This window comes from Triticum urartu, chromosome 4A (genome assembly GCF_056163025.1).
Source record: "Triticum urartu cultivar PI428250 chromosome 4A, HENAU_Tu73, whole genome shotgun sequence".
Classification (NCBI taxonomy): Eukaryota; Viridiplantae; Streptophyta; class Magnoliopsida; order Poales; family Poaceae; genus Triticum; species Triticum urartu.
Window position 1 is genome coordinate 492,456,893 of NC_141876.1, and position 24,762 is coordinate 492,481,654.

Below are 24,762 nucleotides of genomic sequence, written 5' to 3' on the forward strand. Positions count from 1 at the left end.
ATTTATGGGCTGGTGCAAGCATCTCGGAGTTGGAACATTCGCTTTGATGAGATGATCAAAGCGTTTGGGTTTACACAGACTTATGGAGAAGCCTGCGTTTACAAGAAAGTGAGTGGGAGCTCTGTAGCATTTCTCATATTATATGTAGATGACATACTTTTGATGGGAAATGATATAGAACTTTTGGACAGCATTAAGGCCTGCTTGAATAAAAGTTTTTCAATGAAGGACCTTGGAGAAACTGCTTATATATTAGGCATCAAGATCTATAGAGATAGATCAAGACGCCTCATAGGTCTTTCACAAAGCACATACCTTGATAAGATATTGAAGAAATTCAATATGGATCATTCTAAGAAGGGGTTCTTGCCTGTGTTACAAGGTGTGAAATTGAGCTCGGCTCAATGTCCGACCACGGCAGAAGATATAGAAGAGATGAGTGTCATCCCCTATGCCTCAGCCATAGGTTCTATTATGTATGCCATGCTGTGTACCAGACCTGATGTAAACCTTGCCGTAAGTTTGGTAGGAAGGTACCAAAGTAATCCCGGCAAGGAACACTAGACAGCGGTCAAGAATATCCTGAAGTACCTGAAAAGGACTAAGGAAATGTTTCTCGTTTATGGAGGTGACGAAGAGCTCGTCGTAAAGGGTTACGTCGACGCTAGCTACGACACAGATCTGGATGACTCAAAGTCACAAACCGGATACGTGTATATTTTGAATGGTGGGGCAGTAAGCTGGTGCAGTTGCAAGCAGAGCGTCGTGGTGGGATCTACATGTGAAGCGGAGTACATGGCAGCCTCGGAGGCAGCGCATGAAGCAATTTGGGTGAAGGAGTTCATCACCGACCTAGGAGTCATACCCAATGCGTCGGGGCCGATCAAGCTCTTCTGTGACAACACTGGAGCTATTGCTCTTGCCAAGGAGCCCAGGTTTCACAAGAAGACAAGGCACATCAAGCGTCGCTTCAACTCCATTCGTGAAAATGTTCAAGATGGAGACATAGAGATTTGTAAAGTACATACGGACCTGAATGTAGCGGATCCGTTGACTAAACCTCTCCCTAGAGCAAAACATGATCAACACCAGAATTCCATGGGTGTTCGATTCATCACAATGTAACTAGATTATTGACTCTAGTGCAAGTGGGAGACTGTTGGAAATATGCCCTAGAGGCAATAATAAAAGCATTATTATTATATTTCCTTGTTCATGATAATTGTCTTTATTCATGCTATAATTGTGTTATCCGGAAATCGTAATACATGTGTGAATAATAGACACCAATATGTCCCTAGTAAGCCTCTAGTTGACTAGCTCGTTGATCAACAGATAGTCATGGTTTCCTGACTATGGACATTGGATGTCATTGATAACGGGATCACATCATTAGGAGAATGATGTGATGGACAAGACCCAATCCTAAACATAGCACAAAATCGTATAGTTCGTTTGCTAGAGTTTTCCAATGTCAAGTATCTTTTCCTTAGACCATGAGATCGTGTAACTCCCGGATACCGTAGGAGTGCTTTGGGTATACCAAACGTCACAACGTAACTGGGTAACTATAAAGGTATACTACGGGTATCTCCGAAAGTGTCTGTTGGGTTGACATGGATCAAGACTGGGATTTGTCACTCCGTATGACGGAGAGGTATCACTGGGCCCACTCAGTAATGCATCATCATAATGAGCTCAAAGTGACCAAGTGTTTGGTCACGGGATCACGGTACGAGTAAAGTGACTTGCCGGTAACGAGATTGAACGAGGTATTGGGATACCGACGATCGAATCTCGGGCAAGTAACATACCGATTGACAAAGGGAATTGTATACGGGGTTGCTTGAATCCTCGACATCGTGGTTCATCCGATGAGATCATCGAGGAGCATGTGGGAGCCAACATCCTATCGAAAGTAGGATTGACTATGGATTCGAGCCATCGCACATGGTTTCATAAAATCTGTACGATTTTCCCGATCTAAATCGAGCAGGTTTCCCGCGATTTTTTCCATTCCTCTGTGTAAATACCCTAATATGGGTTCACAATCAATAACATCCTCACCATCGAGAGTAACGATCAGTCGAAGAACACCATGCATTGCATTGTCTTTTCCAAGTAAAAACCCCTAGTATATGAAAGAATGAAAAGGTGCTTTCGTTCTTGTGGAATAAGAAGCCCTCGTACCTTAATGAAAGGAAAATCGTCTTCTTTTTCTTTTTAAAGAAGTTTTAAAATATATCTTTTCTTTATGATAAAGAAGGGGGTGAGATTCCCCTTTATTTTTTTGCGTTTCTTAATTTTGTATTCCGCACGGATCCATGTGTCTACATACATAGATTCTGTTCATGGATTAACGAAAATGTGCAAGAGCTCTATTTGCACCGTACGAGACAAAAGTTTATTAAAGAGAATAATGATATCTTATTCTTTCTCAGAAAACATAATAAAGTCTTAAGTCCAGTCAAATTGACTATCTTTATTTTCATGAAAAAATGGGATCTATCAAGCACATTCAGGATATGCCTCTACTATAAAATCACTTAGTCATATTTTATACTTTTATATTTTGGCTTCCTTATTGCTTATGCTGTCAAATTGCCGATTATACCCCTACATACGTGGTTACCAGATACCCATGGGGAAGCACATTATAGTACATGTATGCTTTTAGCGAGAATAGTTGGATTTGAAGAAAAAAAATAAAAAAGAATTCTATTAATTTTCATTTTCCATTTATTTAGTTAGTTTCTCTTAATGAAATTGAAATTATTAACTAGAGGGCAAATAAAAATAAAGAAACAACTTTGCTGACCATGATATATTTTTATCTAGGCGGAAGAGTCCTCTTAATATTTATCTAGTCTTATATAGGTTTCGGTATATTGAAATATTATAAATGGAATATACCGAATTGTGATCAATCAAATATTGCTAAGTCCCCTGAAGCACGATTTCTGCGTCCCCCTGACCAAAACCTCCCACATTAGGATTGCTTGTTAATGGTTGATCAAGCTTGATGGATTCCCCCTCTGAAACAAGAAGTTCTGGTCCGGGAGGTATAATATCAATAAAGAACCCAAAGCAGATGGTATCCTACTGCAAGGGTGGTCTTAAGAATCCAAAAGAGGTTGCTCAGAAGAGATAGATGTATCCCAACCTCTATTGCTCTCGCGTAAAGACTTTTTTTTTACGCGACAGGAAAAAGTGACTTTCCCCCTGAGGGTAGGAAAATCATGATCGGGATAGCGGACGTAAAGCTATTGAACTTAGGTATGCTCTTTCCTTTTGTCGAAGTGGAATCGTAGAACAGAATGTGATAGGTAAATCCATTAAAAAAGGACAAATTTTAGCAGAAGGAGCTGCTACAATTGGGGGCGAACTTGCTTTAGGAAAAAATGTATTAGTAGCTTATATGCCATGGGAAGGTTACAATTTTGAAGACGCAGTACTAATTAGCGCACAAGAAAAGGTCAGGATAGCTCAGTTGGTAGAGCAGAGGACTGAAAATCCTCGTGTCACCAGTTCAAATCTGGTTCCTGGCAGAGAAAAAAAAAAGATCCACCGAAAGTAGTAATATAAGAAGAGGAAATAACATAGTATTTCCCGTTTCATGCAGATAGGCAAAAGTTTTTTTAGCCCCAAAAGACGTAGTAAAGGATCCTATCCTATTTCTCTCCAGTTGGAAATGATAACAGAACGCATAAGTCATTAGAAGGAATTCTAATAAACAAATAGATATAGTATACCACCTAACGACTTTGTTTCCCTTATGAGGTAAAAAGAAAATTAATGAACCTGCAAATATCGGCAAAACAACAAGTATTGTTAACCAAGGAAAATAACTCATGCTTCTTTCGTAACTCCCATAATTTCTTCGTAGTGGCTCCGTTCCATGCCTCATTTCATAGGGAAGCCCAAAGTGGCTCTATTTTACACCCATTAGTGTGTAAGGGTTTCAATGCGGACTTTGATGGAGATCAAATGGCTGTTCATCTACCTTTATCCTTGGAAGCTCAGGCAGAAGCCCGTTTACTTATGTTTTCTCATATGAATCTCTTATCTCCCGCTATTCTTTCTACTTCTCGAGGAATAATGACAGATCGAGAAGCTCGACTAAACAGAATTAGGGGAGAAGTCTTATGTTATATATGGTAATCGCCCCGGGCCGAAGCTAACTTGAGTAAAGCTGAGGGTACGAAAGATTTGGTTGAAGCGAAGCTCGCTCTCAGACGAGCTAGGATACGAATCGAGGCTGTCAATTGGATTCCCCCATCCAATTGAAGACAATCCAGTGGTTTATAGTTGATACAAAGAAAAAGGGAAGAGGGGTAGAAAAAGTTGAGCTATTCTTTTTTCTAGAGATTCTAGAGAAAGCGAGACAAAGTGAAACGAGAAAGTTTTCTTTATATAAGAATTAGATCTACATACACCATATCTAAATAGAATGGAAATCCAAAAGAAAGGGAGTTGGGGAAATAACTCCGATGGGCAGAAAAAGGAAGGCGTTAAGAGACCCTCCTGGCCCAACCCTAGACACTCTAAGATCCTTTTTCAAACCTACAAAGAAAAATAGACACGATGTCGCTTTATTTTATCGCATTGAAAAAGACTATCCATATCCTATGTACCTAACCCTTCTAGGGGATTCTGTGTCAGAAAGCGCGAATATTTATTGGGTATCCAGATCCCGCTGTTGGTTATTGACCGGAGAGCGATCTCGGTCATGTCTACATGTCTCCCGAACCCGTAGGGTCTACACACTTAAGGTTCGGTGACGCTAGGGTTGTAGGGATATGTATATGCAGTAATCCGAATGTTGTTCGGAGTCCCGGATGAGATCCCGGACGTCACGAGGAGTTCCGGAATGGTCCAGAGGTAAATAATTATATATAGGAAGTGCTATTTCGGGCATCGGGACAAGTTTCGGGGTCACCGGTATTGTACCGGGACCACCGGAAGGGTCCCGGGGGTCCACCGGGTGGGGCCACATGGGCTGTAGGGGGTGCGCCTTGGCCTACATGGGCCAAAGGCACCAGCCCCAAGAGGCCCATGCGCCTAGGGTTTCAAGGAGGAAGAGTCCTAGGAGGGGAAGGCGCCTCCTAGGTGCCTTGGGGAGGACGGATTCCTCCCCTTGGCCGCACCCCCCTAGGAGATTAGATCTCCTAGGGCCGGCGCCCCCCCTTGGCCCTCCTATATATAGTGGGGAGATGGAGGACTTCTGACCCCATGCCTTTGGTGCCTCCCTCTCCCTCTCCAACACATCCTCCTCCTCCATAGTGCTTAGCGAAGCCCTGCCGGAGTACTGCAGCTCCATCACCACCACGCCGTCGTGCTGCTGCTGGAGCCATCTCCCTCAACCTCTCCTTCCCCCTTGCTGGATCAAGAAGGAGGAGACGTGGCTGTTCCGTACGTGTGTTGAACGCGGAGGTGCCGTCCGTTCGGTGCTAGGATCTTCGGTGATTCGAATCACGTCGAGTACGACTCCCTCATCCCCGTTCTTTGAACGCTTCCGCTCGTGATCTACAAGGTACGTAGATGCATCTAATCACTCGTTGCTAGATGAACTCATAGATGGATCTTGGTGAAACCGTAGGAAAATTTTTATTTTCTTCAACGTTCCCCAACAGTGGTATCAGAGCTAGGTCTATGCGTAGTTCTCTTGCACGAGTAGAACACAATTTGTTGTGGGCGTTGATGTTGTCAACTTTCTTGCCGCTACTAGTCTTATCTTGCTTCAACGGTATTGTGGGATGAAGCGGCCCGGACCAACCTTACACATACGCTTACGTGAGACCGGTTCCACCGACTAACATGCACAAGTTGCATAAGGTGGCTGGCGGGTGTTTGTCTCTCCTACTTTAGTTGGAGCGGATTCGATGAAAAGGGTCCTTATGAAGGGTAAATAGAAGTTGACAAATCACGTTGTGGCTTTCACGTAGGTAAGAAAACGTTCTTGCTAGAACCCTACTTCAGCCACGTAAAACTTGCAACAACAATTAGAGGACGTCTAACTTGTTTTTGCAGCAAGTGCTTTGTGATATGATATGGCCAAAGTTGTGATGAATGATGAATGATCTATATGTGATGTATGAGATGTTCATGCTATTGTAATAGGAATCACGACTTGCATGTCGATGAGTATGACAACCGGCAGGAGCCATAGGAGTTGTCTTTATTTTTTGTATGACCTGCGTGTCATTGAGAAACGCCATGTAAATTACTTTACTTTATTGCTAAACGCGTTAGCCATAGTAGTAGAAGTAATAGTTGGCGAGCAACTTCATGGAGACACGATGATGGAGATCATGGTGTCATGCCGGTGACAAGATGATCATGGAGCCCCAAGATGGAGATCAAAGGAGCTATGTGATATTGGCCATATCATGTCACTATTATTATTTGATTGCATGTGATGTTTATCATGTTTTTCATCTTGTTTTCTTAGAACGACGGTAGTAAATAAGATGATCCCTCATAATAATTTCAAGAAAGTGTCCCCCCTAACTGTGCACCGTTGCGACAGTTCGTTGTTTCGAAGCACCACGTGATGATCGGGTGTGATAGATTCTAACGTTCACATACAACGGGTGTAAGACAGATTTACACATGCAAAACACTTAGGTTGACTTGACGAGCCTAGCATGTGTACAGACATGGCCTCGGAACACAGAAGACCGAAAGGTCGAGCATGAGTCGTATAGAAGATACGATCAACATGAAGATGTTCACCGACGTTGACTAGTCTGTCTCACGTGATGATCGGACACGGCCTAGTTAATTCGGATCATGTTATACTTAGATGACAGGAGGGATGTCTATCTAAGTGGGAGTTCATTGAATAATTTGATTGGATGAACTTAATTATCATGAACTTAGTCTAAAATCTTTACAATATGTCTTGTAGATCAAATGGCCAACGTAGTCCTCAACTTCAACGCGTTCCTAGAGAAAACCAAACTGAAAGACGATGGCAGCAACTACACGGACTGGGTCCGGAACCTTAGGATCATCCTCATAGCTGCCAAGAAAGATTATGTCCTACAAGCACCGCTAGGTGACGCACCTGTTCTCCCTGCAGAACAAGACGTTATGAACGCTTGGCAGGCACGTACCGATGACTACTCCCTCGTTCAGTGCGGCATGCTTTACAGTTTAGAGCCGGGGCTCCAAAAGCGTTTTGAGAGACACGGAGCATATGAGATGTTCGAAGAGCTGAAAATGGTTTTCCAAGATCATGCCCGGGTCGAGAGATATGAAGTCTCCGACAAATTCTTCAGCTGTAAGATGGAGGAAAATAGTTCTGTCAGTGAGCACATACTCACTATGTCTGGGTTACATAACCGCTTGACTCAGCTGGGAGTTAATCTCCCGGATGACGCGGTCATTGACAGAATCCTTCAGTCGCTTCCACCGAGCTACAAGAGCTTTGTGATGAACTTCAATATGCAGGGGATGGAAAAGACCATTCCTGAAGTATTTGCTATGCTGAAATCAGCAGAGGTAGAAGTCAAGAAGGAACATCAAGTGTTGATGGTCAATAAAACCACTAAGTTCAAGAAGGGCAAGGGTAAAAAGAACTTCAAGAAGGACGGCAATGGAGTTGCCGCGCCCGGCAAGCAAGCTGCCGGGAAGAAGCCAAAGAATGGACCCAAGCCCGAGACTGAGTGCTTTTATTGCAAGGAAAGTGGTCACTGGAAGCGGAACTGCCACAAATACTTAGCGGACAAGAAGGCCGGCAAAACGAAAGGTATATGTGATATACATGTAATTGATGTGTACCTTACCAGTACTCGTAGTAGCTCCTGGGTATTTGATACCGGTGCAGTTGCTCACATTTGTAACTCAAAGCAGGAGCTGCGGAATAAGCGGAGACTGGCGAAGGACGAGGTGACGATGCGCGTCGGGAATGGTTCCAAGGTCGATGTGATCGCCGTCGGCACGCTACCTCTACATTTACCTACGGGATTAGTTTTGAACCTCAATAATTGTTATTTAGTGCCAAGTTTGAGCATGAACATTGTATCAGGATCTCGTTTAATACGAGATGGCTACTCATTTAAATCCGAGAATAATGGTTGTTCTATTTATATGAGAGATATGTTTTATGGTCATGCTCCGATGATGAATGGTTTATTCTTAATGAATCTCGAGCGTAATGCTACACATTTTCATAGTGTGAATACCAAAAGATGTAAGATTGATAATGATAGTCCCACATACTTGTGGCACTGCCGTCTTGGTCACATAGGTGTCAAACGCATGAAGAAGCTCCATGCTGATGGACTTTTAGAGTCTCTTGATTACGAATCATTTGACACGTGCGAACCATGCCTCATGGGTAAAATGACCAAGACTCCGTTCTCAGGAACAATGGAGCGAGCAACCAACTTATTGGAAATCATACATACTGATGTGTGCGGTCCAATGAGTGTTGAGGCTCGCGGTGGCTATCGTTATGTTCTCACCCTCACTGATGACTTGAGTAGATATGGGTATGTCTACTTAATGAAACACAAGTCTGAGACCTTTGAAAAGTTCAAGGAATTTCAGAGTGAGGTTGAAAATCAACGTGACAGGAAAATCAAGTTCCTGCGATCAGATCGTGGAGGAGAATACTTGAGTCACGAGTTTGGCACACACTTAAGAAAATATGGAATAGTTTCACAACTCACGCCGTCTGGAACACCTCAGCATAATGGTGTGTCCGAACGTCGTAATCGCACTCTATTAGATATGGTGCGATCTATAATGTCTCTTACCGATTTACCGCTATCTTTTTGGGGCTATGCTTTAGAGACTTCCGCATTCACTTTAAATAGGGCTCCATCGAAATCCGTTGAGACGACACCGTTTGAATTATGGTTTGGGAAGAAACCTAAGCTGTCGTTTCTAAAAGTTTGGGGATGCGATGCTTATGTCAGGAAACTTCAACCTGAAAAGCTCGAACCCAAATCGGAAAAATGCGTCTTCATAGGATACCCTAAAGAAACTATTGGGTATACCTTCTACCTCAGATCCGAAGGCAAGATCTTTGTTGCCAAGAATGGGTCCTTTCTAGAGAAAGAGTTTCTCTCGAAAGAAGTAAGTGGGAGGAAAGTAGAACTTGATGAAGTATTACCTCTTGAACCGGAAAATGGCGCGACTCAAGAAAATGTTTCTGAGGTGCCTGCACCGACTAGAGAGGAAGTTAATGATGATGATCAAGATACTTCTGATCAAGCTCCTACTGAAATTCGAAGGTCCACAAGGACACGTTCCGCACCAGAGTGGTACGGCAACCCTGTCTTGGAAATCATGTTGTTAGACAACGGTGAACCTTCGAACTATGAAGAAGCGATGGCGGGCCCGGATTCCGACAAATGGCTAGAAGCCATGAAATCCGAGATAGGATCCATGTATGAAAACAAAGTATGGACTTTGACTGACTTGCCCGTTGAGCGGCGAGCCATAGAAAATAAATGGATCTTTAAGAAGAAGACAGACGTGGATGGTAATGTGACCATCTATAAAACTCGGCTTGTCGCTAAGGGTTATCGACAAGTTCAAGGGGTTGACTACGATGAGACTTTCTCACCGGTAGCGAAGCTAAAGTCCGTCCGAATCATGTTAGCAATTGCCGCATTCTATGATTATGAAATATGGCAAATGGACGTCAAAACGGCATTCCTTAATGGTTTCCTTAAGGAAGAATTGTATATGATGCAGCCGGAAGGTTTTGTCGATCCTAAGAATGCTGACAAGGTGTGCAAGCTCCAACGCTCGATTTATGGGCTGGTGCAAGCATCTCGGAGTTGGAACATTCGCTTTGATGAGATGATCAAAGCGTTTGGGTTTACACAGACTTATGGAGAAGCCTGCGTTTACAAGAAAGTGAGTGGGAGCTCTGTAGCATTTCTCATATTATATGTAGATGACATACTTTTGATGGGAAATGATATAGAACTTTTGGACAGCATTAAGGCCTGCTTGAATAAAAGTTTTTCAATGAAGGACCTTGGAGAAACTGCTTATATATTAGGCATCAAGATCTATAGAGATAGATCAAGACGCCTCATAGGTCTTTCACAAAGCACATACCTTGATAAGATATTGAAGAAATTCAATATGGATCATTCTAAGAAGGGGTTCTTGCCTGTGTTACAAGGTGTGAAATTGAGCTCGGCTCAATGTCCGACCACGGCAGAAGATATAGAAGAGATGAGTGTCATCCCCTATGCCTCAGCCATAGGTTCTATTATGTATGCCATGCTGTGTACCAGACCTGATGTAAACCTTGCCGTAAGTTTGGTAGGAAGGTACCAAAGTAATCCCGGCAAGGAACACTAGACAGCGGTCAAGAATATCCTGAAGTACCTGAAAAGGACTAAGGAAATGTTTCTCGTTTATGGAGGTGACGAAGAGCTCGTCGTAAAGGGTTACGTCGACGCTAGCTACGACACAGATCTGGATGACTCAAAGTCACAAACCGGATACGTGTATATTTTGAATGGTGGGGCAGTAAGCTGGTGCAGTTGCAAGCAGAGCGTCGTGGTGGGATCTACATGTGAAGCGGAGTACATGGCAGCCTCGGAGGCAGCGCATGAAGCAATTTGGGTGAAGGAGTTCATCACCGACCTAGGAGTCATACCCAATGCGTCGGGGCCGATCAAGCTCTTCTGTGACAACACTGGAGCTATTGCTCTTGCCAAGGAGCCCAGGTTTCACAAGAAGACAAGGCACATCAAGCGTCGCTTCAACTCCATTCGTGAAAATGTTCAAGATGGAGACATAGAGATTTGTAAAGTACATACGGACCTGAATGTAGCGGATCCGTTGACTAAACCTCTCCCTAGAGCAAAACATGATCAACACCAGAATTCCATGGGTGTTCGATTCATCACAATGTAACTAGATTATTGACTCTAGTGCAAGTGGGAGACTGTTGGAAATATGCCCTAGAGGCAATAATAAAAGCATTATTATTATATTTCCTTGTTCATGATAATTGTCTTTATTCATGCTATAATTGTGTTATCCGGAAATCGTAATACATGTGTGAATAATAGACACCAACATGTCCCTAGTAAGCCTCTAGTTGACTAGCTCGTTGATCAACAGATAGTCATGGTTTCCTGACTATGGACATTGGATGTCATTGATAACGGGATCACATCATTAGGAGAATGATGTGATGGACAAGACCCAATCCTAAACATAGCACAAAATCGTATAGTTCGTTTGCTAGAGTTTTCCAATGTCAAGTATCTTTTCCTTAGACCATGAGATCGTGTAACTCCCGGATACCGTAGGAGTGCTTTGGGTATACCAAACGTCACAACGTAACTGGGTAACTATAAAGGTATACTACGGGTATCTCCGAAAGTGTCTGTTGGGTTGACATGGATCAAGACTGGGATTTGTCACTCCGTATGACGGAGAGGTATCACTGGGCCCACTCAGTAATGCATCATCATAATGAGCTCAAAGTGACCAAGTGTTTGGTCACGGGATCACGGTACGAGTAAAGTGACTTGCCGGTAACGAGATTGAACGAGGTATTGGGATACCGACGATCGAATCTCGGGCAAGTAACATACCGATTGACAAAGGGAATTGTATACGGGGTTGCTTGAATCCTCGACATCGTGGTTCATCCGATGAGATCATCGAGGAGCATGTGGGAGCCAACATCCTATCGAAAGTAGGATTGACTATGGATTCGAGCCATCGCACATGGTTTCATAAAATCTGTACGATTTTCCCGATCTAAATCGAGCAGGTTTCCCGCGATTTTTTCCATTCCTCTGTGTAAATACCCTAATATGGGTTCACAATCAATAACATCCTCACCATCGAGAGTAACGATCAGTCGAAGAACACCATGCATTGCATTGTCTTTTCCAAGTAAAAACCCCTAGTATATGAAAGAATGAAAAGGTGCTTTCGTTCTTGTGGAATAAGAAGCCCTCGTACCTTAATGAAAGGAAAATCGTCTTCTTTTTCTTTTTAAAGAAGTTTTAAAATATATCTTTTCTTTATGATAAAGAAGGGGGTGAGATTCCCCTTTATTTTTTTGCGTTTCTTAATTTTGTATTCCGCACGGATCCATGTGTCTACATACATAGATTCTGTTCATGGATTAACGAAAATGTGCAAGAGCTCTATTTGCACCGTACGAGACAAAAGTTTATTAAAGAGAATAATGATATCTTATTCTTTCTCAGAAAACATAATAAAGTCTTAAGTCCAGTCAAATTGACTATCTTTATTTTCATGAAAAAATGGGATCTATCAAGCACATTCAGGATATGCCTCTACTATAAAATCACTTAGTCATATTTTATACTTTTATATTTTGGCTTCCTTATTGCTTATGCTGTCAAATTGCCGATTATACCCCTACATACGTGGTTACCAGATACCCATGGGGAAGCACATTATAGTACATGTATGCTTTTAGCGGGAATAGTTGGATTTGAAGAAAAAAAATAAAAAAGAATTCTATTAATTTTCATTTTCCATTTATTTAGTTAGTTTCTCTTAATGAAATTGAAATTATTAACTAGAGGGCAAATAAAAATAAAGAAACAACTTTGCTGACCATGATATATTTTTATCTAGGCGGAAGAGTCCTCTTAATATTTATCTAGTCTTATATAGGTTTCGGTATATTGAAATATTATAAATGGAATATACCGAATTGTGATCAATCAAATATTGCTAAGTCCCCTGAAGCACGATTTCTGCGTCCCCCTGACCAAAACCTCCCACATTAGGATTGCTTGTTAATGGTTGATCAAGCTTGATGGATTCCCCCTCTGAAACAAGAAGTTCTGGTCCGGGAGGTATAATATCAATAAAGAACCCAAAGCAGATGGTATCCTACTGCAAGGGTGGTCTTAAGAATCCAAAAGAGGTTGCTCAGAAGAGATAGATGTATCCCAACCTCTATTGCTCTCGCGTAAAGACTTTTTTTTTACGCGACAGGAAAAAGTGACTTTCCCCCTGAGGGTAGGAAAATCATGATCGGGATAGCGGACGTAAAGCTATTGAACTTAGGTATGCTCTTTCCTTTTGTCGAAGTGGAATCGTAGAACAGAATGTGATAGGTAAATCCATTAAAAAAGGACAAATTTTAGCAGAAGGAGCTGCTACAATTGGGGGCGAACTTGCTTTAGGAAAAAATGTATTAGTAGCTTATATGCCATGGGAAGGTTACAATTTTGAAGACGCAGTACTAATTAGCGCACAAGAAAAGGTCAGGATAGCTCAGTTGGTAGAGCAGAGGACTGAAAATCCTCGTGTCACCAGTTCAAATCTGGTTCCTGGCAGAGAAAAAAAAAAGATCCACCGAAAGTAGTAATATAAGAAGAGGAAATAACATAGTATTTCCCGTTTCATGCAGATAGGCAAAAGTTTTTTTAGCCCCAAAAGACGTAGTAAAGGATCCTATCCTATTTCTCTCCAGTTGGAAATGATAACAGAACGCATAAGTCATTAGAAGGAATTCTAATAAACAAATAGATATAGTATACCACCTAACGACTTTGTTTCCCTTATGAGGTAAAAAGAAAATTAATGAACCTGCAAATATCGGCAAAACAACAAGTATTGTTAACCAAGGAAAATAACTCATGCTTCTTTCGTAACTCCCATAATTTCTTCGTAGTGGCTCCGTTCCATGCCTCATTTCATAGGGAAGCCCAAAGTGGCTCTATTTTACACCCATTAGTGTGTAAGGGTTTCAATGCGGACTTTGATGGAGATCAAATGGCTGTTCATCTACCTTTATCCTTGGAAGCTCAGGCAGAAGCCCGTTTACTTATGTTTTCTCATATGAATCTCTTATCTCCCGCTATTCTTTCTACTTCTCGAGGAATAATGACAGATCGAGAAGCTCGACTAAACAGAATTAGGGGAGAAGTCTTATGTTATATATGGTAATCGCCCCGGGCCGAAGCTAACTTGAGTAAAGCTGAGGGTACGAAAGATTTGGTTGAAGCGAAGCTCGCTCTCAGACGAGCTAGGATACGAATCGAGGCTGTCAATTGGATTCCCCCATCCAATTGAAGACAATCCAGTGGTTTATAGTTGATACAAAGAAAAAGGGAAGAGGGGTAGAAAAAGTTGAGCTATTCTTTTTTCTAGAGATTCTAGAGAAAGCGAGACAAAGTGAAACGAGAAAGTTTTCTTTATATAAGAATTAGATCTACATACACCATATCTAAATAGAATGGAAATCCAAAAGAAAGGGAGTTGGGGAAATAACTCCGATGGGCAGAAAAAGGAAGGCGTTAAGAGACCCTCCTGGCCCAACCCTAGACACTCTAAGATCCTTTTTCAAACCTACAAAGAAAAATAGACACGATGTCGCTTTATTTTATCGCATTGAAAAAGACTATCCATATCCTATGTACCTAACCCTTCTAGGGGATTCTGTGTCAGAAAGCGCGAATATTTATTGGGTATCCAGATCCCGCTGTTGGTTATTGACCGGAGAGCGATCTCGGTCATGTCTACATGTCTCCCGAACCCGTAGGGTCTACACACTTAAGGTTCGGTGACGCTAGGGTTGTAGGGATATGTATATGCAGTAATCCGAATGTTGTTCGGAGTCCCGGATGAGATCCCGGACGTCACGAGGAGTTCCGGAATGGTCCAGAGGTAAATAATTATATATAGGAAGTGCTATTTCGGGCATCGGGACAAGTTTCGGGGTCACCGGTATTGTACCGGGACCACCGGAAGGGTCCCGGGGGTCCACCGGGTGGGGCCACATGGGCTGTAGGGGGTGCGCCTTGGCCTACATGGGCCAAGGGCACCAGCCCCAAGAGGCCCATGCGCCTAGGGTTTCAAGGAGGAAGAGTCCTAGGAGGGGAAGGCGCCTCCTAGGTGCCTTGGGGAGGACGGATTCCTCCCCTTGGCCGCACCCCCCTAGGAGATTAGATCTCCTAGGGCCGGCGCCCCCCCTTGGCCCTCCTATATATAGTGGGGAGATGGAGGACTTCTGACCCCATGCCTTTGGTGCCTCCCTCTCCCTCTCCAACACATCCTCCTCCTCCATAGTGCTTAGCGAAGCCCTGCCGGAGTACTGCAGCTCCATCACCACCACGCCGTCGTGCTGCTGCTGGAGCCATCTCCCTCAACCTCTCCTTCCCCCTTGCTGGATCAAGAAGGAGGAGACGTGGCTGTTCCGTACGTGTGTTGAACGCGGAGGTGCCATCCGTTCGGTGCTAGGATCTTCGGTGATTCGAGTCACGTCGAGTACGACTCCCTCATCCCCGTTCTTTGAACGCTTCCGCTCGCGATCTACAAGGTACGTAGATGCATCTAATCACTCGTTGCTAGATGAACTCATAGATGGATCTTGGTGAAACCGTAGGAAATTTTTTGTTTTCTGCAACGTTCCCCAACATTTTTCGCGCTGGCGCAGAAAAATCGGCCCAGTCGCGTTTTAGGAGTCCAATTTTCACCGGCCTGGGTCGAAATTAGCGTCGATGGACCCAGGCCGAATCCGGCACGCTGGGGTCACCCGGGGACGCCGGGGCGAGCGATTTTGACGCGAAAGAGCCGCGGGCCCACCGCGTCAGCAACACCGCGCGTCGTCTTCCCCCCACGCCTCGGTTTGCCGCAGGGAATCAATGGCAAGGCTGCCGCCGGGCAGCCATACCATTGATTCCTCATGGCCGGCGAGTCACGGGACGACGCCGACGCCTCCCCTCCCTCGCACGCGTACACACGGACGCGACGCGGCTATATAAAGCCGGTGGCTTCCCCCGCCTCTGGCCACACTAGCCCTAGCCCTAGCCGCCCTAGCCGCCGAGCTCTGCCTCTCCCGAGAGTCGCCGCCGAGCCCCCCTCTCCCGAGCGCCGCCGTCGAGCCCTCGCTCTCCTTCCCCTCCCGATGGCCGAGCGTTTTCCCGGAGACGAGGCGGCGGCCAACGGCTTCAGCTGCCGCTCGCTCCGCGAACAGGAGTGTCGGCTCCTGTTCCAGGCGAACATCCCGGCGCCGCCGGACATGCGCGCTGGGCCGATGGGCTGGAAGCTCAGCAACGGGGTAGTGCCCATTCCCCCACTGCCCGACGCCGTGGCCAAACCCGGGTACTTCACCCAGGAGGTCGACGTCGTGTGCGCCTCCCTCACCGACGCCCAACTCTCCTTCCCCCAGTACGCCGCCGACAACCATGCGGCTTGGGCGGCGTACTTTGAGCGCCGTCAGCAGCAGCGGCTGGGCGTCCACCAACGGCGCGGCGGTGGTCGGCGACCTGAAGAACAGCGAGGGGCGCCACCTACGGTGGGGCATCCCCGACCGCACACTCGAGGGCGTGCTGACGCACCTCGAGGGCGGCAACGACCCGCCGTTGGCATACCCCCGGCGAGGACGACCGCCCAGGCGCACCACCGACGCGACCGGCCATGGGCGCCAAGGAGGTTCGGCTCCTCCTCTTCTTCCTCCTCCTCGCACTCTTCCTCGCACTCCTCCGGCACTCCGGCGCTGCTCGGCGTCAAGGCCGAACCCACGGCAGAGTCGCCGCTCGGCCAGCGCACTCGCAGGGTCGGCATCGTCATCAACGAGGGCGGCCGGCGCGCCTCCTCGTCGGCTCCTCCTCCGCGCTTTGTCAAGCCAAAGACGGAGCCGGGGCTCAAATTGGATTTTTCTTGAGTTATTTTTTTAAAGGAAAGAAGGAAAAGGCCAATTTGCATCGATAAAATAAATCCAAATTTCAGTGGTAGATGAATAATTGCAACCTCGTGTCAAAAAAAGAAATGGTTAAGAATACAATCAACCAATAAATTCTCGCGCCGGTGAAGGCAGAGCCAGGCCTAGCTGCCGTGAAGACGGAGCACAGCGAGGTCGAGCGCGACGACGACGCGGCCCTTGAATGGGCACACCAGGACTCCCTCAAGATGGCGATGGAGCGCCAGTGCGCCGCCCTGCAGCGCTTCGCGGAGCGCCGCCGGGGCCGCGACGAAGGAGGAGTCGTCATCTTCAACGACAGCGACGACGACGACGCGCCACCGCCGTCACCAGTCCGCCATGGCGACGCCGGGTCCAGCAGGGGCGCCCGCGTCAAAGAGGAGAAGGTCGACGACGAGGATGGCGGCGACTACGGCGACTACTCGGTGTTCAGCAAGTTTCTTTTAGATTAGTGTATATATTTGCTATGTAATGAAAATCGGCGAACTTTGTCCAAATATATGCCTAAGTTGGCCGAATTTTGTCGTGTTTAGCCGAACTTCGCCGAACTGTGCCGAAATTTGCTATATTTTTTTTATTTAATCGCGCCTGGGGGCGGCCCTGGAGCCGACGGCTGGGGACCAACTCGCCCCCAGGCCCATTTTTTACGCCGGCTCACCCCCAGGCGGTAATTTTAGGCGCCCCCTGAGGGGCCAACGGCTGGAGATGCTCTAACTGGCACCTTTAGCGCCGGTTGGTGTTTGTGACGCCTAAGCAAACTGACAGATTCGTTCAATGGTTAACCGGTTCTAGTTGACCAGATGACGCGTTAACATTTGACTTTAAAAAAACCCATTACTATTAAAAATGTTCACAGATTTAAAAAATCACAAAAAAGCTCATGAATCTTTAAAAACCAGTTCATGGAATTTCAAAAAAGTACATCAAATTTGAAAAAAATCCACTGATTTTAAAAAATGTTTATTGACTTCAAAAAAAGTTCACTAATTTGAAAATAAGTTCACCATATTTGAAAAAAAAATCATTGATTTTGAAAATGTTCACCAAATTTAAAAAAATTCATCAATTTGATAAAAGCCCATTCAAATTGAAAAGAATCATCGATTTTGAAAAAAAAACATCAATTTTGAAAAAACATTCATTAAATCCGGTGAACCTTTTCATCAAATTATAAAAAGGAAAAAGGAAAAAGAAAAAGGAAAAAGGAAAACGAAAAGAAAAAGGAAAAGAAAAGAGAGAAGGAAAAAGAAAAGGAAAGAATAAAATAGGGAAGAAGATCTATGTGATCACCAGAGGGTGAATTGGCTGGGGTTATTGCCGCGTGTTGCTCTGAACCCCTGCGCCGCGGGTTCGAATCCCACCTTAGGAGGCATTAACTCGTAGAGCTTTTTTGCGGATTTAAAAACACAAGAGATAAGCTAGCTGGGGCGGCCCACCGCGGGGCGCTTCAGGTGCCTGTTTGTAAAATACACAATAACCAACGTCTAAAGCGCCAAATAGGAATCGCTACATTCTTGGCTTACACCTTGGGGCTTGGTGTACGTGCACCTTTGTGAATTTCCTATGTGACGCTTGCTGCGTCATGTCGTAGTCGTACGCTTGCTGCGTCATTAGCTATTCGTCACGTATCGTGCTCTGAATGCTTCCTTCGAATTTTTTTTATTTTATTTTTTCGCACGCATTTTCGGCTTTTTAAACGACTTTTTTCGGGGGGTTTCGACGTTTTAGTTTTTCCCTGGTCTTTCTTAGCTTTTCGATCAAAAAATCAAAAAGAAATTTTTTTGCGCGAAAAAACGCGTTTTTCCTTTTTTTCTTTCGCGAAAGTCATGGTTTTTTTCCGCGAGAGGCACGGTTGTGCTTTAGCGAGAGTCACGGTCGTGCCTTCCGGAAACGAAAAAAACGCGTTTTTTCTTTTTTTTTTCTTTCGTAAGAGTCATGGTTTTGCTTCCGCGAGATGCACGGTTGTGCTTTCGCGAGAGTCACGGCCGTGCCTCTCAGAAAGAGAAAAACAAAAGGCGTTTTCTGTTTTTTTTTCTTTCACGAGAGTCATGGTTTTGCTTCCGCGAGAGGCACAGTTGTGCTTTCGCGAGAGTCATGACCGCGCCTCTCAGAAAGGGAAAAAAATACGCGTTTTATGTTTTTTTCTTTTGCGAGTCACGGTTTTGCTTCTGCGAGAGGCACGGGTGTGATTTCGCGAGAGTCACGGCCGTGCCTCTTGGAAACGGAAAAAACGTGTTTTCTGATTTTCTTTTTCCTTCCACGGGAGTCACGTTTTTGCTTCCACGAAAGGCACGGGTGTGATTTCGCGAGAGGCACGGACATGCCTCTTTCGGAAAGGAAAAAAAACTGTGCTCCCGGTTCGGTTTTTTCGCCCGGTTTTTTTCATCCGGTTTTTCATTAAAAAAGTTCATCAAAACCTATCAACATGGGATCTACCTTTAAAGATCTAGACGCGAGGAATCCAATGATAAAAACGGTTTGAGATTTGGACGCACGATTTAAAAGATAAAACGTTTTGAATAAACGAATCTACGAAAGAAAAAAAAACCTCCCTGGTTGCGACAAGTGGCACGCTGCATGTGCGCCACTTGTCGCGACCTGGAAAAGTGGAGTGTTTTTTGCAACGAGTACTCCTTAATTAGTGATTTCGCAAGTCAGGTCCATTTAGTCAGGCTTTTGTTTTGCAGGTTTTAGGATTTTTCTAGAGAGTATAGGTTTTTAAGGACATGCTATCGCTTTTTTTTTCATTTGTTCTTGTTTCTTTTATGGGGTTTTTCATTTTTCAAAGAGGCTTGCTTTTAAAAAATCAGAAACTTTAAAAACTTTTTCGAATTTCAAAATTGTTCTAAATGTCAAAAAAATGTTTCTGTTTTCAAATTTTATTCAGTTCAAAAAAATCTTGTTTTCAAAATTTTGTTCGGGAATTTCCAAAAGATGTTCACAATTCAAAATGATTGTGTTTCCAAAAACTCAATGATTTTAAAAATTGTTTGGAATTTCAAAAAATGTTTCCATTTTCAAATTTTGTTCACATATTCAAAAATTGTTCGCATTTTCTAAAAAAATTGAGAATTTCAAAAAAATTTGTTTAACAAAAAATGCTTGAAATAAAAAGAAGACAAAAAACCCAGCTACTTCGTCTGACTCGATACAGTAACACCCCATTACAATTGCGAGTCCGTTGCTAGGACAAACAGCACAATCAAGCTCAAGAGAAAAAAAAGAGAAACAAATGGCAACAACCCTAGATCGGCAAAAGCAAAGATGTCCCGCAACTGCTGCGCCCTCTGGAGAATTCCTACCATGCTCATGTGCCTCCGAATTGCCGCATACCAAGCAATACCTTCAAGAAGAACTCACGCTAATGCCCAGACTGATCCCAGGATTTCTCTTGATACACGGAAGGGGTGGGGAAGGGGTACACCTGACGCCCTTCAAGAAGGGTGGCTGCATCCACAGGCATCACCGCGTCGGTACCGCCACACAACCACAACCCTGAACCAACCATCGGCTCCACCACGCTCGCTGCCCACCAACATGCACCAAAACAGTCTTGGAGTCATCATCGTCGTCTCACCATGGCAAATGTTGTGAGGCTGGCCGGACCAAGACGGACCAACCGTAGACAGGGGATGGTAGTACCACAACCACGTGGGAGGGAACAACCTCCACCGGCATAAGCAGTAGCAGACTGGACGCAACAGTAGGAGCACACCAGGCAATTGCCCGGCCGGACACAGATCAGGTCCATGAAGCTCCCGCCGCCAAGCTGCAACAGACACGGCGCCGTAGCCCCCCCCCATCACGAGCTGCTCGTCGATCCAGCCGGAGGCGACACGTCAGAACCCAAACCAGCCTGTCCTGACCCCGATCAGCCCCGAAGGGCCCAGATCTGGGCCTATAGGGCGCCGCCAGCCATGTCCCGCACCAAGCCGCCACCGCCTCCAAGTAGTCGCGCCATCGCCTCGCCACCACCATGGCCTGCGCTGGAGCACTGCTGGGGGAGCTGCACCGCCGCCAGGACACGCCCTCCCAACCCGAGCGCCTGCATCGGGAAGAAGGATCCGCCACTGTCGGCCCCGCACCGGGGCCGCGTGGGCAACTCCCGGCAGGGCCCTTCGACGGCGGCGGCGAGAGGGGAGGGGGCGCGTCGGACCTCTAGAAAGGGTCTGTAAATGGCTAGCAAAGCATATATAAGCTGATAACAAATACTACATGTTTATTTAGTTTGAGCTATAAACAGACAACATGAGCAAAACCATTAGCTGAGTCTTCACTTTGTAGGAGATACGAACTAACATGTAGACTTAAATCCTCAATTTTCTCAAATAGTAGCCTAAGTGTCTGCAAAAATGAATATCCTCATCCCATACTTGATATTAGAAAGAGATAGACATTAGATGGCCATAAAAACAGGTGCTCGAAGAAAATGAAAATTATTTTTGAGTTCTTTATGTTTTTCAACAAAGCCTGCTATTACGAATCAAACGTACATATGCAAAGCCTTTAAATAGGTAGAAGCATTAATCAAATACAATCAATACACAATTCACCAATACCACACGTAGTACTACCCAAAGTTTGCTTATGAACATTCATTGGCGCAATATTTGACAACCCCAACCTTTTTAAGATGATAAAACTGTTATGTTAGCCAAGCAACCTTTGTATGCTAACTATAAACTATCGGTACTCATTCCACATGGAATAAACTTCAAATTCAACATGTGTGCACGCATTCTTTTTTTAAAAAGCAGCATATTTAAATGTATATCCTACAACCCCGCAAAAAAAATGTATATCCTACAAAATTTGAAAAATTACAGTCTCTGAAACTGACCAAACAGGCCGCCCCGGGCGCCTTGCTCGGGGAAGCAACGCCCCAACCCTCGCGCCGGCGGACTAGCTGCTGCCGTACGCGATGTTGGCTGCAACGACGGCGTGCGTTGGCGTGGCTGCTGCTCGTACCGCTCGAGCTCTGGCTGGCTAGCTCCGGAGCTACGGGAGCGTCCTGCGCATGTCCCGTGCTGCGGCGTCGTAGCAACGGCAGCAGCTAGCCCGTGCGGCGTCCTAGCAGCGGCCGCGCCCTAGGCCGTGTGCCCGGTCCTAGCAACGGCCGCGTCCTAGGCGGCAGCTAGCAACGGCGGCAGCAGCTAGCAGTGCTTCTCTGCTTCTAGCAAAAATTCAGTTTAGTGCTTCTCTATATCTGAACATGTGCTGTGCAAGTGCAAGTCCATCGTTTCAATTTTCTAAACATGTGCTAGCTGCCGGCGTGTCCAATTTTTCGTGCTTCTCAACTCCTAGTACTAGTAAAATTCAGTTTAGTTCGGTTTTAGATGTTTTGGCACTAAAATTCAGTTTCAACAGTTGACGAGTGCAATAATCTTATCAACAATAGGAACAACTCTATTATTGACTACATTAGTAAAAAAAATGGCAGATTCAACACACCTACAGGCCTATATTGTTGTATCCTATTAGCATTCACACATTTAGGTAAAAGAGATATCACCCCATAGTTAAGCCGCCCTATATCCAGTCTGTTTTTTGATAAAGGATGGATTTTATTACTCAAAATGAAGCATTAAGATAATACAAACATAATAAGCACACACCCGACCTCTGCATAGCTAGGATGCACACAACCAACACTAACGCACACACACAAAATAACACCGGCAAATAGCAAAGTCCTATAAGACCAAAGCTATGCCTAAGCAGGAAAAAAACCCGGCCCTGAAGCATTCAAAATCGCGATCGACAAACTACAACAATGACCATATCCGCACCAATCATCTCATGACACCACAAGGACATCGAGATTCTTCAACAACAACGCCTTCAGGAAGGGAGCGATGCTCGAGCACCGTCGTCACTAGGACCAACCACCAAATGGCAAAGTCCAGGTTTTCACCCTGAAGAAACTGTCTGAGCATCTCCGAGGAATGCCTTCAACAAGGTAACGACGGCGAAACATCGTCATTGCCAGGTATAACCGACATGGGCCTGGCTTAGGTTTTCACCCCGGAGCTCAAGACCGGGTATTCCAAAAGCACCGCCATCGAAGTCAAGCATGTGTTGTTGCCACCACTTTTCCACGATCCTAACAGCTACATGTGTTGGGTTAGAAACCAACAGCCTCCGCTGCGCAACCATACCCTCTGCGTCAAGACATCGATCATAGATTGTATACACTGCCGAAGCAACCACCTGATCTTGGAGGGTATCACTCACAAAGACCTTTTAGTCGCCCCTGTAGTCCGGCGTGAGGCTGCTGCCACGCCAGAGTGTTCATCCTAGACATCGATTGCCACCTCGCCGGCCTTGAACACCATCATGTATATCCGGCCAAGCCTGCAACTGTCGGTCAGACCTCACACGTACGAGTACCCGCAGCGCCGGAATCTTTTCGGAAGTGCGGCGAAGAATCCCAATCCATCTAAGGACGAGGGCCTCACGCCATCACCTTCCCTGGCCAGATGCAAGCCGGGCCACATCGGCTGCACACTGCAGTAGGTGCCAGACATGCAATAGTCAAAGATCTGACGGATTGCATCTCTATTAGGCAGAGAAAATTGGATATTTGCCACTTTGAATGTGGGGCTTATCAAAATTGCCACTTTCAAAATTGGCTTCGCAAAATTGTCATTCAGCCCGTTGACTCCTTGATTACCATGCCATTTCTCTTCTTTAACTGGATTTCTTTTTAATTTTCCATTTATAGGCAACAGAAAATACCAAACTACCCCTATGGCTAAGTACACAAGCATGGGAATCCATCTGATTATGCATCTGGTTCTCGACCGAGAAGAAATGACTGAGCCGCAAAATTACTCGTCGTCGGTAAGAGCGCTTGCTAGCATCGCCCGTCCCGTCGCCGTTGCAGCTCGCGCCACTAGACCGCTGGCTGCTCACTTTCCCCGGCCGCCATCGCCGCTCGCCCTGCCTCCCGCGCGCCACAGCTCCTCAGCCCGTCCCCTGCTCGCCGCTTGCGCCACCCGTCCGGGTTGCCGGGCCGCTCAACTGGGATGAGGAGGGATAGCGCGTCTCGTGAGGACGGGAAGAGGCGGAGGGAGATGGGCATGTGGCCACGGAGGAGCTGCCGTCGGCCGATAAGATTTTTTCTGGAAGACTGGCCGGTGCACGGACACTGTGGTCTTCTGGAAGAGAAATTTATCCAAGGTTCAGTAGAGAAACAGAGTTAGTGGGTTTTGTTATATTCATGCAAGTAGTGAACTACTACCGGCCGACGACAGCTTCTCCGCTGATACGTCGTGAGCGGTGAACCACAGTCCAGAGCACGCAGAGCTTTGTTGACGAGCTGGCAAAGAGAGGTCGGTCGCCATAGATTTTTGCACAGAAACCAAGCGAAAGTCATAATACCGCCCAGAAAGATTCGGCCACATGCCCAGGCATACGCAGCACACAGCGTCTAGGTGATCGGCGGCACACGGTGTTCATGCAATCAGCAGCACGCTGCGTTGAGGCGATCGGCGGCACATGGCGAGTTCATTCGATCCGCAGCACGCCTCATCGAGGAGATCGACGGCTCGCTGCTTTCCGGTGTCCAGGAATTCGTCGGCACATGGCATCCAGGGAATTGGCGATGCGGCGCGCACGGTATCCATGGCTGGCGGCGCCCTCTCGTCCCGCTTCAAGTACCGATTGGATGCCCACGTACGTACCTTTGTCTCAGGGGTAGTCTGGTACTTTCCGATGTTTATAAATGTAAAACGGAGAAAGAAATCGATGAAAGGAGAGAAATGGCATGGTAATCAAGGAGTCGATGAGTTGGATGGCAATTCTGCGAAGACAATGCAACTAGGAGCCACCACGCCACCGGACGCCAAGCCCCGCCGCCAACCGACGGGTCGCGTCGGCGCGCCACCATGAACTGCTGCCTTGTAGCACGGGAGCCGTCGCGAGGAGACACCCCGCCGCCGCCGTCGGCTGCGAGGGCTTCGCCTGGCGGCCTCCTCCGGCGGCGGCGCGGTGGGGGAGTGGGTAGATCGGCTGGCGGCGCTAGGGTAGGGCAGTGCAACAATTAGGGCAGGACCAAGACCAATGGCCTACCATTA